The following is a 15000-nucleotide window of genomic DNA, read 5'->3' on the forward strand; positions in this document are numbered from 1 at the left end:
AGGGTTGCACTGAAGGAATTAAAAAGAAAGCAAGAGTTAACGGGCAAAGAAGTAGCGAAGAAGATCGCGAAAAAGAGCGAGCCAGCGCTGGGGAAGGAGGCGAGACAGTACTGAACAATGGCGTGAATTATAGCGAGTCAAGGGCTAGAGAAAGGAAGTGAAATAATGCCGAACAATGCCGTTAACCAAAGCTAACGAGGGCCATAGATAGGATGTGAAAGTACTCAGAAGACTGCAGTGCCAAGTTTTTTAAAATTCGCGCGTTGTGACGCCGTGCAGCCGTGCAAGAAAAGTCACATGATTTGGTCAGGTGATGAACAAGACCGAGTGTTACAAAACAGTAAACACTGCGGGAAAAAGTGGTTGATTCGTTGATCTGTCGAAAAGATTAGTTCAGTTCAGTCTTCACAACTTTTGCTGCAAGTTTCTGCCTGCAAGATTTACACTGGCCGAACTGATGCTGCCAACTTGCGGTAAGTGACTTTTGTTGTTGCGTTTGCTATGAAAATTAACAAGTTGCCTCAGCGATATAAGCTTATTTTCAGTTGGAATCCTTTGAAAGTCTTCCTTATTTGAAGCCATGCTGTGAGACAATTTATAAATTGCATCGTTTTAATTTCTCTCATCTCTAAACAATAGCAAGTGAATCGCTTTGTGGAGGTTGTTGTAAGTTGTAAACAAATTAAGCTTTCTGTCGATTTTCGTCGTCAACCTAAGCTTATAACCTCACGTCTAAAAATAAGCTTAACCAAAACCGTATTTGTAAACACGGCCGGGCGAGTTTTGAAGTTTTCTCTGTGTTAGTTGGCACAGCCGCCTCGTAGACTGCTAAAATTTCTTCTTCTGTTGTTGAAAACCAAGAAAGGTGTACAAACAGGATTTGCTAAATTTACTTTCAACGTTCCTATGTGAAGATTTGCATATTGTGATTACAAAGTATGGAGATTTCCTCGTTTTGTTAGTTCAGTTTATTCGGTTTGGCGAAATGCTCGGGTGAATTCCCAGGTTAATTTGGCTGAAGACTGGCAAAGCTACCGCCGATAAAATGACTGCAAAGCTAAATTAAGCCGTCGACAAAAATGCACACTGTAATATTCAGATTTAAACGTGAATAATTATTAAACTTTTAACACTGCAAGGTTAAACGAATTTTCTTTATCCTCTCTTTCATTCGGTTACCTTTCAATGAGAAGGATTTGCTTTTGATACTCAGATGAAGTGATATGCATAATTATTGTGTTTATAATGTAGATTTCCTCGTTTTATTTTGTTATCTGTCCAATTAGTTCGGTTTGGTGAAATGCTTATATAGTCCAAATGTCGAGTAGACGATTGTGCATGTAAATCCTGTGTGCAAATAAAGCTCTACTTTCATTTTGATTTACTATTTCATTTTATTAGTGCCACTGCTTTTGGTTGGGGGTAGATGGGTTATTCCCGAAATATGCAGTATTTACACTTAATATGGAAATGTTCCTCAAAAGTGAGATTGTACTAATGGAAAAAAAAAATGCGAAGAGCTTTACTCGGTAAACTGAACAGTGTAAATGACATTTACATACTTAGAAAAAATTTAGGGAGTAGAAGTTCTTGCCCTGACCATTTTTCGGTAATAGAAATAAGTTTTACATACATACATACATACATACATACATACATACATACATACATACATACATACATACATACATACATACATACATACATACATACATACATACATACATACATACATACATACATACATACATACATACATACATACATACATACATACATACATACATACATACATACATACATACATACATACATACATACATACATACATACATACATACATACATACATACATACATACATACATACATACATACATACATACATACATACATACATACATACATACATACATACATACATACATACATACATACATACATACATACATACATACATACATACATACATACATACATACATACATACATACATACATACATACATACATACATACATACATACATACATACATACATACATACATACATACATACATACATACATACATACATACATACATACATACATACATACATACATACATACATACATACATACATACATACATACATACATACATACATACATACATACATACATACATACATACATACATACATACATACATACATACATACATACATACATACATACATACATACATACATACATACATACATACATACATACATACATACATACATACATACATACATACATACATACATACATACATACATACATACATACATACATACATACATACATACATACATACATACATACATACATACATACATACATACATACATACATACATACATACATACATACATACATACATACATACATACATACATACATACATACATACATACATACATACATACATACATACATACATACATACATACATACATACATACATACATACATACTACATACATACATACATACATACATACACAATTTAGTTGGTGAGAGCGCTCTCCTCTCTCCACACACACACACTCTCTCTCTGCTCTTTTCTTCACACTAATTTTGTTATTAACTACATTGTAACTCATTAACTGAATGTCACTCACTGTTTTCTTTGTTGTGCATGCATACTTTTTTTGCTCGTCAAAGAAAGTTTCAGTTTCTTCCTGGCTGTTTCCTTTGTCCTGTCCAGTACCAATTCCTTTGTAATATAACTTTGTGAATTCTCTATTCTCCTTAAATTTTATCTTGTCAGAGTGATAGAATGCACTCTCAGAGTGTTCAATCATTGTTTTCAGTCGCTACAATTTTCAGGAAAAAAGCAATAGTTTTCTTAATTTCCTTTTACTTTGTGTTAGGACCTTTTAGCATGCTCATAATTGACCCATGGGCAAAATTTTGAATAAAGTAAAGAATTAGATCTGTTTTAGTGTTAAGTATTTTTAAATTATTATGAATTACATGTAGGCATTTCTTTTTATTTTTTATTTTTTATTTTAGTCACGTGATGTTTTATGATTTTACCGACGTATACCATGTAAATGTAAATAATGCACTAGAATTAGCTAATCAGAAGGTGCATTGTATCAGCTTTAAACACAAACCATATGTAATAAATGTATGTAAGTGATATTTTTATGACAGAGAACTGAACAGGGCAAGAACTTCTCTTTCTTTTGTAAATTTATATATTCATTCCTCTCATTGCTGTCAAAATGTCTTAGGAACCTTCATTTTTGATAGTCCATTATTTTCCACCATACCTAGCACAGAAGCTCACAAAATCCTAACTAATAACCAACATTTGTGTATCTCTGGCCTTTGCTGTGTACTACGTGTATATTCTGTTATCCTGCCTTAACTGCTAGAAACAATTTTGACAGAGCTGTTTCAACAGTTTCACTTAAATTAATTCCCAGTAACAGCGCTACATGTGGCAGTGTTATTAGGTATGAACTTTATGGAGGGTTTAAATTTTTATTTTTTTATGATTACAGGAGACAACAAAATATACATGTGTATACATAACCTGATGTTGGTGTTGGTTGCGAATCGTAGTTCATAATAGTCATCCTATTACGGGTAAGGGGGAAAAGTTCAGAAAGTTCAGAACATCTCTTCCCCCAGCACACCTTCTGTCTACAGGTGCAATTATTGGGAGGTTATATATATATATATATATATATATATATATATATATATATATATATATATACGATGAGTAATGTAAAGTTATAAACTTAACATTAAAATCTGACATTTGAATGCCTCCTTTGCTAAAATTAGTCACGATTTAATTGTTATCACTCTCTGTGAATTTATAGAGATTTCAGAGGCAAATTATCACCTAATGTGGAAGTCCTGTCTTCAAGTTAGGGAAAATGACACAAAAAAAGTTACAGTGAAAGTAAAGAGAATTGTGAATGTTGATGTGGTGTACTTTGTACATCATGTAAAGGTATTTGGTGAGTGCCAAAGGCATAACATTTCATGCATTGCTTTTTCAGGACAAATTATATAACAGTGATGTTTTAAGGTGTGATCACAAAAATAGTGAGTACAATGTCCAGGCAGTACCAGTTTATGGAAGGCATATGCAGACAGTAAGAGGAACTGTAAGCATAATACCGGGTAAGTTTGTTTTATGCTTTTGACTTCTTGTACTTGGATTTTGTGCCATTTCATCACAAGAATAGGTGTTGAAAGATGCAATAGTTGTTGCAGTTTATTTTTGAAGGCAAACTTATAAGTCTGCCTATGCTGGATAACAGCCATGTGTAAACTTAATGTAAAGCAAACACTCTGTTAAAGGTGGGGCAACCCTAAAACCCAGAAACTGGAAGCCGGAATCCAGAACGAAAAACTGTAATCCAGTAACCGCAAACCAGAATCCACAAATCGAAGAAAACAAGTTCTTCAAATACTCGAAAATTGTTTTGCTTAGGTTTTTGCCTGTAAAAAGTAAGCGGCCAAGTAAAAAGGACCTCAAACTGACACAAAAATTCCCCATCTGTTGAAACTCGTGCAACCGTTATTTCTAGTGAGGGCTATAATCATGAGAATCTTAGTAAAGTGCGTCATAATTTAATTCCAAGCACCCTGAGAGCGTCTAAAATAAGCTTGCTGGCAATTAACTGCACGGCCATGGGCCAAGCGCAGTTCATGTTCTACCAGTGTTTTTTTTTTTTTTTTTTTTTTTTTTTTGTGGTCGGTGACCAGACCCAAACTTCCTCTCAGCCAAATTTTGAATCACGCAACCTGTGATGTTTATTCGCCATAAGCTGTTGAAACGTTAATACAAGGACAATGTTACGGATACTGTTTTCTTTATTTGTGTATAATATATATTTCTTCTGGTTTTATCGAAGCGTTGGATTCAAAGGGAAATAATAAATACGCTAACAACGCTAAAAAAGGGTATTACGTCAGCCATGGAATGCGCTGACGTTGCATCTGTCATTTTCGGTACATGACAAATGCACTGTAAGATCATGTTTACTTTGCAAGTTTATTTTGCCAGAAGCGATGGTCATTAATTTATGTGCAATTTTGTGAGTATTTCTTGTGGGTCTCGGCAAATGAAGTGAATTCTTTGGCTGTTTCATCGCAGTGAGTTAAGAGATTTGAAGAAAAATTAAGTATTTGCCGAGGTAAACAAGAGCTTGCCAGAACTTGCAATGTTTAAGTCAGTGCTAGGAGAAAAAACACAACCGTTCCAAAATTAGCCGTGGATAACCCCCCTGACTGTGTGACTTGCGTGACCATTTCAAAGCGCAAGCAAATTAAATTTTGACATTTCAGGAAGAAAGCTGTTTATTGAAAGCATTATTAATAGCGTGACACTCGTTTCCTTTTGTATCATTCATGGGCATGTCCCGAGCGAACTTCCAGATTAAGACCATTACATCATCATAGATTTCGCAAAGGCTAAGACTGATGGTGCAATAAGATATGACACAGTTTGTGTTGATCAAGTGATGTGTTTACAGTAATCAGTGAATCATCAAGGACTGCTTTGGAATGTGCACTGCATTGTGACTGTAGTATTAACAAAACAGTTAAATTTTAAAAGCGCGGTTATAAGATTTAAAAGATCTTCTTTGTTCATTTTGTTTAATAAGTGATCTGCAATTTACCAGAGGTATAAATTTACCCTTTATGTCTAGTAGATACTGAACAAGATAGAAAATGTCATAGAGAACAGGATGTCTGTCAGTGGCAGCCCCCTGTACATTGACGGTCACGCCCCCCACTTTCGAAGTTCAAAGGCTAACCTGGCTCATCTTAATATAATATTTGATTTGTCCAACAGATACCAAACTAGTTCCGGATCAACACTATTTCCACACTGATACTGTGACAAATCAGCATTTCATATTCTTGGCAGCCATCATATTAAAACAATTCATAGAAATGTTGTACACTTTAATTACCTCCGTCTGCTTCTCACTTGCTAACAGATCGGACCACATGTTGTTAAAAGATGCTTAAAGACTGCCAGAAACTCACCATAATAGCTTGTTGTTATTGTGCCACTCACCAGTCTTCTCATACCAATTTGATCTAGACAAGAACTGCACTCTCACCAGAGCCAGGTTGAACAAAAGATGTGTAACTAAGCCTTTGAGCAGGCTCTTGTGTTTGGGCCAGGGACTTGAGCGGTAAAGCTGCATGAAGGTACTCGCTGACATGCCCATGCAGAAAAACACTAGACACTTATTTAGCCTGCTCAGGCACTAGAGACAGATAGTAGAGCCTGCTCGCAGGCTATGAGTAACTATCCACCTGAAAAATCACTAACCCTGACTGGAAAGTGATTACCCAATGGATAGCTTTATCCAGCTTTTGAACAATTGGGCCAGATGTATAGCTAAGGGTTGTTCAGAACTAGTCAAAAATGTTTTAGCAATTACAGTTTGTAGCTGAAGTAAAGCCAAGAAAGTAAATAACAGCAAAATAGTTTTTCCCCATATTTATTTATTAGACATTGCTGAAGTGAATTATTTCTATCCTCATTCATAATATCTGGATTCAGGATTCTAGTTTCCAGTTCCGGATTCTGGTTTCCGGATTCAGGTTTTTAGGGTTGTCCTTAATGATGTATGTGCATGTTAATCTTGAATAATCTGAAATTTCAGAGAGGTTAAGAATATCATATCATATCTGTGATGGTTCTGTATCTGTTGGTGTGCAACGATCTACACCAATATTTCAACGTAATAATGTACAGTGTATATTAATTAACCAAATTATGCTGTTTTTAGTTGACCAATGCTACTATTGTAATGTGATGTTGAAGCCCACAAATTGACAAACATGCCCAGTGTCAACTTGTCAAATATATGAAGTGGCCAGACAGTCTAGATTACAAAATATTCTGAAAGTTGGAATTACCAGGTAAGATATTTCTTAAACATTATTTTGTAATTAATGATTTCTCAGACATTGTTTTCTTCAAGAAAAGATTCATACCCCACATGGAGGTTTTTTTCTCTATTAGAGCTCTATCTTCCTGATACTTTAATTTGGAATTTTTGAAGACTGGCCATGAATGGGTGTTGGGTGTGAATATCTTCTGGTACTGCACATTCAGATTTACATGTAGTAAGCAAGAACATCAGTATTTATCCTGACAAACTCTGATTTTCTTTTGGAAGCTGAACTCATATGCAGTTGTACAGTTATATGTACAACCAAACAGCCTGGATGGCCCTTTGATTGGGACTGGGCACATTGTTGTAACTTGCAATGTTCCAGTTTCTTGTTTAAAGCAAATTGTATTTGATCTCAAAAGCAAGTCACCAAGTTCATTTCAGTTATTAAGTTTTCTTTGCATCTCAGGGCAGAGCCTGCCACTGTGAAAGTTGGGGTACCAGCCCGGGGAGGTACTTTGGGAATTTCTGGGTGGGGATGTGCCGCTTGGACCCTGGAACCCGTAGCCTATACCAGAGCTAGTTCAGCTGAATTTTGCTACCCTATACTAGAGTAAACTCCCCAAATCCCCCCATCTATCGACACTGTTGAAGCTGATTTGCCTAAATTTAAACTTGCTGATTTGATTTTTTTATATTTTTGAGTGGCAATTCCTGATTTCCTTAGTCTAAATAAAATCTTCAACCAAGTAGTCAATTTTGTGAAAAATGATATCCTATTCTAGACCCAAACGCTCTGATTTATATACCCTATCCTAGAGTAAACTGCTTGAAAACCATATCCTTCACAGCGGTACATACCTATATAGCCCATATATGGCAGTGCCCCCCCCCCCCCGGGGGTACCAGCCCCTAGCATTTGATTCACTAACACTCAGTAAACAACTAACAATGAAGTACACTGTATATCAAAGAAAGGAATGTCATCTGTTAGTGTGTAAAGATTATAATAAATTATAATCGATGTGTTTTTATCTGAATAACAGTGGTGTTCAAGTAGCAGCTACAGTATGATTACATGTCTGTTCCTGTCATTCAATATATGAACAGTTTACACATGGGCAGCCTGTGTTAAGACATCAAAGATTTTCAAAGCAACCATGGCCTGGTGAGATATTTCTGAAGAAATATAAATTTAAAGTCCTTATGATTGCTTATAGGCATTGATTTTTATTGTAAACAATATCTTACTGAGTGTATTTTTCTTGTGTACTAATTGTTGTAGAACACAGAGATCACTATAAGTATGACAGAGATATTAAAGTGTGAAAAGTTCTATAAACAAATGCATGCAGGAACAAATTAATTTATGATGGACGCAGCTTCTGAGAGATCCCCAATGTTAATGGAACATACACCGTACATACATGCAAAAGAGTTCAGTAATTTATTACTTAAGATTGCAATGATTTGTTTGGTTTCTCTGTATTTACAGACAACTTGATGGGATTATAATTTCTGTACCAAGGTCATTGAATAAACTGGCTTAGAAGTTGAGTTCTGCAACCCATCCTGTGTGTTGTAATATCATGGCTGCAACACTGTGACAGATACACTGTATTACATTATTAAGAAACACATATATTAACTAATTATTTAAGGTGCCTGTTAAATTAATCAGTTTTTCTTAGAGATAATTTACTCATGGTTTATTTAAATAATTGCTTTTTAGGCTTTAAAATGATATTTATCGTGTTTGTAAATCAATTTTGTGATAATCTGCATTGGACATGGCATAAATTAATATTTTGCCAACACGAAATGGAGACAGATAGCCTTGCCATTTGCAACGTCCAATAAGGCTAATTTGTTCCCTACTGTTGTACAAATAGTGTTCTCTTGTTTATAAATTATTTCAATCTGTTGTTTAAATGATTGCCTCATAACCCCTATGTCCAGTTTGGTGCATGTAGGATATTGATGTATTGTTTATCCATTTTGCTGTAAGTTATCTTAATTGATGTGTCAATCAAAACATATCTTGGATATGCTGGGCTCTTCTGACAAATGTACCTATGCCTCATAACCTTTGAGTGCATTTGGTTGTGTAGTGCAGACAAAATACATGTACATAATATAACTTACTCTTAGCTTGCTTATAATTCTTGTTATAATTTAATCATAGCAAAATTAATTAATGGAACCCAATAACAGCTCCTTTAGTCCACAATCTCAGTCAAGAAGAAGAACAAATTACATTGAAATTGAATAATAAAATTATTATTAGAAGCCTATGCAAGTATTCATGATCAGCAAAAAAAATATAATTACCATTCATGCAAGAGTGATTTTGCTTATTGCAAACCCTTTCAGCAGGAGGAGACTCCAGACAAAAGTGAAGATGGCTAAATGTATCTTTGGGGACAAGTTAGAAAACAAAACTTTACAACTTTTCACATATGTATACTATTTTGGTATTTTTGCGAGATTTCATTTGGTAGAGATTTAGGGACTGAATATTGTAACCACTGCATTTCAATCAGTCCCCACAGCAAAAAAATGTTTAAACTTCTTTTGTGTGGGAGTCCCCATGTTAACTAAGAAAGAATATAATGATTAATAACAATGTCTTGTCCTTCTGAATAAGGTAGGAAAGAACACGAAATGCCACCAAAAAGCACAGAAGACAGTTCTGTTATGTGATCAAGATTTTTAGTGGCTTCCCAGAAATCCTTGAAGTCATTGCTCTATATTTCACAATCACACCATCTTACACCTCGATCTGTTGATGTGATCATATTTCCAGCTGAAACTATTAAATAGTTCGCAATTTACCTCACATACATGTTCGATTATTTTCATTAGTAACAGCATTCCGAAAAAATAACTGAGGAGTTCCGCTTTTAGGCTCGGCTAAATCTATATATTACCTTTAACTGTATCTTTTTACAGTCACTTTTGGGAAGTGTCTTAAGGCTATGTAGAATTCCAGTATTTTTTAAAAGGTAGACAGTATTAATAGCATATTTTATGAAAAAAACTGAACTATTGATAGACGTACAGCATGAAGGCAAATAGCAATGCACGATTATGTTACAAAATACATGTACAAATTCACGCCACCATTGAGTCAATTGTAAACATTGTAATATTTAGATTTAGCCAAGCCTAAAAGTGGAGCTCCTGGGCCGGGTTGCTCAAAGCCCGAGTAAGCTAACCCAGGATTTTGATGTGAGTTTTGTAACTTTGCATTGAGGTTCTCTGTTTATAATGTCTGGCCTTCTGTTTTGAGTTTCAATAATCTCAAACTACATAAAACATAAGCAGTGAAAAACATTAGTATACCTTCTGAACTCGGCCCTGATCAATAAGTTAACCTAGCCTGAGCCCACAATCCAATAGAAAACCAGTACTTTGTCAGCGGTCAACTTTTTAAAATTATGTGACCATGATGAGCTCTTAACCTGAGCCCGTGATATGGTCACATACTGGTCAGCAGACACCTTGTTTTGACAGCTGTCAATTGCCCATGACATGGATGTCCAATATCATACATGTACGATTAAACTATGGCCGCCATGTTCCGCGGCGTTGGCTTTGTTGGGCGCACCCGCCATGATCCACACTGCTAGACATGTTGACCATGAAAAAATAGTTGTATGGTTTTCTATTTGTACGTGTGCATGTGGTTCTATTTCTATATTTATGAGGCTCCGCCAGGAGCTCCGCTATAAAGGTGGCTGTGTCATAAATTATTGTTTCATAAAAAATGGAAGGAAGCAATAAGTTCATAGTTTCAGGTTACCGTGTACCTTGAGAGGTGTTTCGCATCCAAGAGAAGTATGCTCCCCTTTAACACTGTACTGTAGATAACTAAACCCTTATATCAAATTAAAGCTTATAGAGCTAGTTATCAAACGAGACCAAGAATTTTGAAATAAAATTAATTATCCAATTATCCAGGCCCTCTAACAGGAGCGTCCAAATCACCTTTAGAAAGCTACAGGTCAATGCAATTTTTTTGCTAATTTAATATGCTACTCAGGTTCTAGACCCAAAGTGCTTAAACCATATGTCTGCATTTTGCCATATTCAATTTCAGTGAAAATAAAAGTTACAGAACAATTTTGAAATAGGATTAAAAAATATACGAAGTGATTGTACAAAAATCACTCTTGGAAAAAAAAAAAATTCTAAATAAAATATCCCCTGACATCTTTTTGTTGTTTAAATGTCAAATTAGCTACATCGCTTAGATGCATGACACTTCACAAGGCATATGGTAACCCTAAAGACACAGCATTTATGACAGAGTGATTCTAAAGTATATCCTTATTCTAGATCTAGACTACACAATTATATTACTGTCACTCAAGACTGCATAACCTTCATGATCTAAAGGCAAGGACAAGATCAGATCTACTGACTTTTCCAAAAAGAGGAAGCTTGGGGTTGCATAACCCCAAGATGACTTCACATCCCAATTTGTTTATTGTTTTTTTTTTTTTTAACCAGCACATTCAATACAGACTAAGGACAACAAAAGAAAAGCCACTAACTGGAATGCAAACAGTTTTAAGACCTAAATGGAAGATCAAGATGTCTATAATTATTTGGACCAGGAAAAATAAACATAAACTGAGAAGAAAGTTGAAGCCACTAGATGGAATGCAAACAATTTATAGACACTGCAAAACTGTTAAGGCAAGGTCAAGATCAGATCTACTGACAGTTTTTTTTTTTTTTTTTAAAGAGGAAGCTTGGGATTGCATAACGCCAGATATGCATGTTTGCCAAGATGCCTTGACATCCAAATTTGTATGTACTTGTTTTTTTTTTTTTGTTTTTTTTTTAACAAGCACATTTATTATAGAATAGGGACAACAAAAGAAAAGCCACTAACTAAAATGTAAACAGTTTTAAGACCTAAATGGAAGATCAGGATGTCTATAATTATTTGGACTAGGACAATAAACATAAACTGAGAAGAAAGTTGAAGCCACTAGATGGAATGCAACAAGTTCTTAGACACTGCAAAAGTGTTACTCTTTCCTTTTCAGTCCAGACTGAAGTGTTATCATGTTCAAGATCATATATTTTATGAAAAGGTTACAAGGATCATATTTGAAATAATTTTCCTAATAGGCCTATTGCAATAGTGGACGACATCGCCTCAGCAAAGACAGGAAGATCTTCCAGTGTCATTTGTTGATTGCAATTATACAAAGTAAGTAAGAAAGATACCAAATTTACATTCTCCAGACCTGCTAATTAAACTTTGACAATCCTACCTGCAAGACAACTCAGAAGACTTGCATGAACTCTTCAGATCACATGAAATACATCAAATGAATGGTTCTTGATCCTTCTCAAACAGTACTCAACAATTGATGACACAAGATGCAACTACACTGTATGGTACTGACAAACATGATGCCTGTGCTGACCTTTCATGAAAGCATATACATTGCTGATGAAAACTTTAAATAAGCATAGAAGCAAATGACTTTTGATTAATTAAATTAGGAAAAAAGTAGACAAAGAGTTCTAGAGCTGGTATTCTTGGTTTGTACTGTCACACAAAAATTAATTCGAATTGACCATTCAGTGGATAAATTCAAGACATTGTGATGTTATAGGAGATAAATAAAGAAGACGCCTTTCCAAGTTTTAGCTCTACAGACTGTGCATCTTCCCAAGCTTCAGATATTTGTTGAAATATTTTGCGCAAATTTACAGAGCCCAGTATGAAACTGCCATGTTGGTGTACCTCCATTGTACACCAACATTGCAGCAGGCAAATATTGTAAACATCTGGAAGTTACTTTGGATATCTAGGCGGCTGATTATCTGAACTGAACAAGCAAACATCTAAATATTAAGCACTTTTCCTAATAATTTAACTTCTAAAAAGGCTCAAAGCCACAAGATAAGTAAATATTTTTTGACGAATGCTTCCGTAGCTTTATGTTACTCACCACCGTAACTCTGAAATTCAAAATGTGCTTGTTTCCAGACAAAGCAAGCTATTAAGGTGAAAAGTTGTTCAAAGACATAAATTTATACCCCTCTCATGCCTGATGAGGATAAAAACTTTAACTGGTGCCTCTTTAGTTTTGGATTTTAGAAAATGATCATGTCACGTGCAAATGAAGATTATCCATGAGGTCAGATTGGGTAAGACTTGAGTCCTAGATTGAATGGTTTCATTAGCATGAACATCTCAATATTAATTTTATTTCAAACAAATTAGAACCTAATTGATGCTTGAAGTACAAACAGCCCTATGCATTTTAAGCTTGCTCGCCAAGAGGAGAGGAGTGACGTGAGTAAACAATTGATAATCTTTTATGCTGTACTTTCTGGTTGTGACTCCTGCAAGTCAAAACTTTGTAAGACAGAAATACCACTAACAGCTTACTTGTTAGGAGTTCAAGCAAAGTTTCCCAATAGTGTATTCTTAAAACACAGGAAACACTATTTTTCAAAGAAATACTTATTACAGTCAAACTCACAAAACCATGAACACCTAAAATATGCCTGGAATATTTATTGTGTAATAATCAATCACAAGTGAGATCTCAAACCACACAAACCACAGAACAAGGATGTATTGCATAGGTCACGGAACTATAAATCCATGTATAGTTTTGGTTTTCGCTTTGTCCCAAGATACACCCTCTGTCTTTATATATTACTGAAAGTCTAAATAATTGCTATCCTTTTGTATCACGGACCACATCCAGTATTTAGTTTGTGGGATTTTGAAAAACAAGAATCCCCCCGACGCATACAGTTACTCAAGTGAAGTGATGGTTAATTTGACACAGCTATAAATAGGGATGAATAAAAATTTAAAATTTTGGTGGTTTCACTGACCTTGGAATCATCTTTGGTTAAACTAGCAACTCAATTTATTTTAGCAAAAAATTACAATCCCTTGGGCCCAGTGGTTCGGTGATCTAAAAACCTTGGAAAGATTGACCATGATGAATGCAAATTTTGTTAATTTTGCAATTAGTTGTGGCAAACAGTAAACACCTCAAATTTTCCCCTGTTCCTTCCCAAATAAATTTGCACTTGATTCACATATTATAAAATATAATGGAAGACTTCTATTTTCATCAATATCACTCGTCGCTTTTCGTCGTTGTCAAAATTAGTATAATGAAACAAAATAATGAAAGTACTGATTTGGATCGTTTGTGCTTGAGTGATTCAACGGCCGCTAGTCATGTCAGCCCAGCACATTGGTTTGTGAAAACAGTTTTCTCACGTTAAAAATATCCCAAACCCTCTTCGCTAGTGTTTAAATAGCCTGTAAGAGCAATTATCTAATTTCTTGTGTAACCGAAATAGAGGATTTATTTTGAGACCGGTCACAAAACAAATTTGTTCCATGACCGATAGAAACTCATCTGTTTCTGTGGTTTCTGTGGTTGTAAATCTTGCTCATGATTGGTTATAACACAATAAACATTCCAGACATATTTTAGGTGTTCACGGTTTTGTGAGTTTGACTGTAAGGCTCTCCAATAACTGCATAGGTACCATGCACTTCAATTGTACAATCTTATAACAGTGATTGGCCTTTTTAGGGACTACACATTATAGTACATTGGCCAAAATACAAATAGTCCAAAAATGAAGAACAGTCTAGGAAGTAAATTTAACAAAGCCTGCAATGATTACAGAATAATTAAGCCTTGTTATTGTTTTATTCAAGCACCACATCCTTAGTATAAGCTTTTGCTGACAAGGATAGTACAGATCTGGAACAATATTCCCACAACTCTGGTTACCACTGTACTATCTAGTGAAACCACAACCTGCATGCCTCTTGTAAGATTTGTTTGTCAAATAGAACCAATAAATTGTATCCATTTTAGCATTCTGCAAACAGAATATAAGTGGACATAAATAAATAAACAAATTAATTATTCCAAATTATTCCATTAAATTACTGTAACTATCATAATAGGCACCTAATTTGTTATAAACTACAACTAGATTCTAACATGGGACCTACAGAAATTTGATTACCTATGGTATTTTGAACTTCAACACCCAAAATTTAAATACATTG

The 15000-nt window shown here is 34.9% G+C and overlaps 1 long non-coding RNA gene across 3 annotated transcripts; it reads left to right on the forward strand.

Annotated features, from left to right (window-relative positions):
- Positions 1 to 95: 95 nt before the first annotated feature.
- Positions 96 to 8737, forward strand: LOC145491175 (uncharacterized). 3 transcript variants are annotated; one of them, XR_014049784.1, is made up of 4 exons: positions 96 to 473; positions 4050 to 4173; positions 6807 to 6939; positions 7961 to 8737. It is a non-coding gene; the product is annotated as an uncharacterized LOC145491175 (long non-coding RNA). The 3 variants fall into 3 exon arrangements; XR_014049783.1 differs by lacking the exon at positions 96 to 473 and having other exon boundaries at positions 3789 to 4173; positions 7961 to 8082; positions 8410 to 8737; XR_014049782.1 differs by lacking the exon at positions 96 to 473 and having other exon boundaries at positions 3810 to 4173.
- Positions 8738 to 15000: the final 6263 nt, after the last annotated feature.

This window comes from Orbicella franksi, chromosome 6, assembly GCF_964199315.1.
Source record: "Orbicella franksi chromosome 6, jaOrbFran1.1, whole genome shotgun sequence".
NCBI classification, from domain to species: domain Eukaryota; kingdom Metazoa; phylum Cnidaria; class Anthozoa; order Scleractinia; family Merulinidae; genus Orbicella; species Orbicella franksi.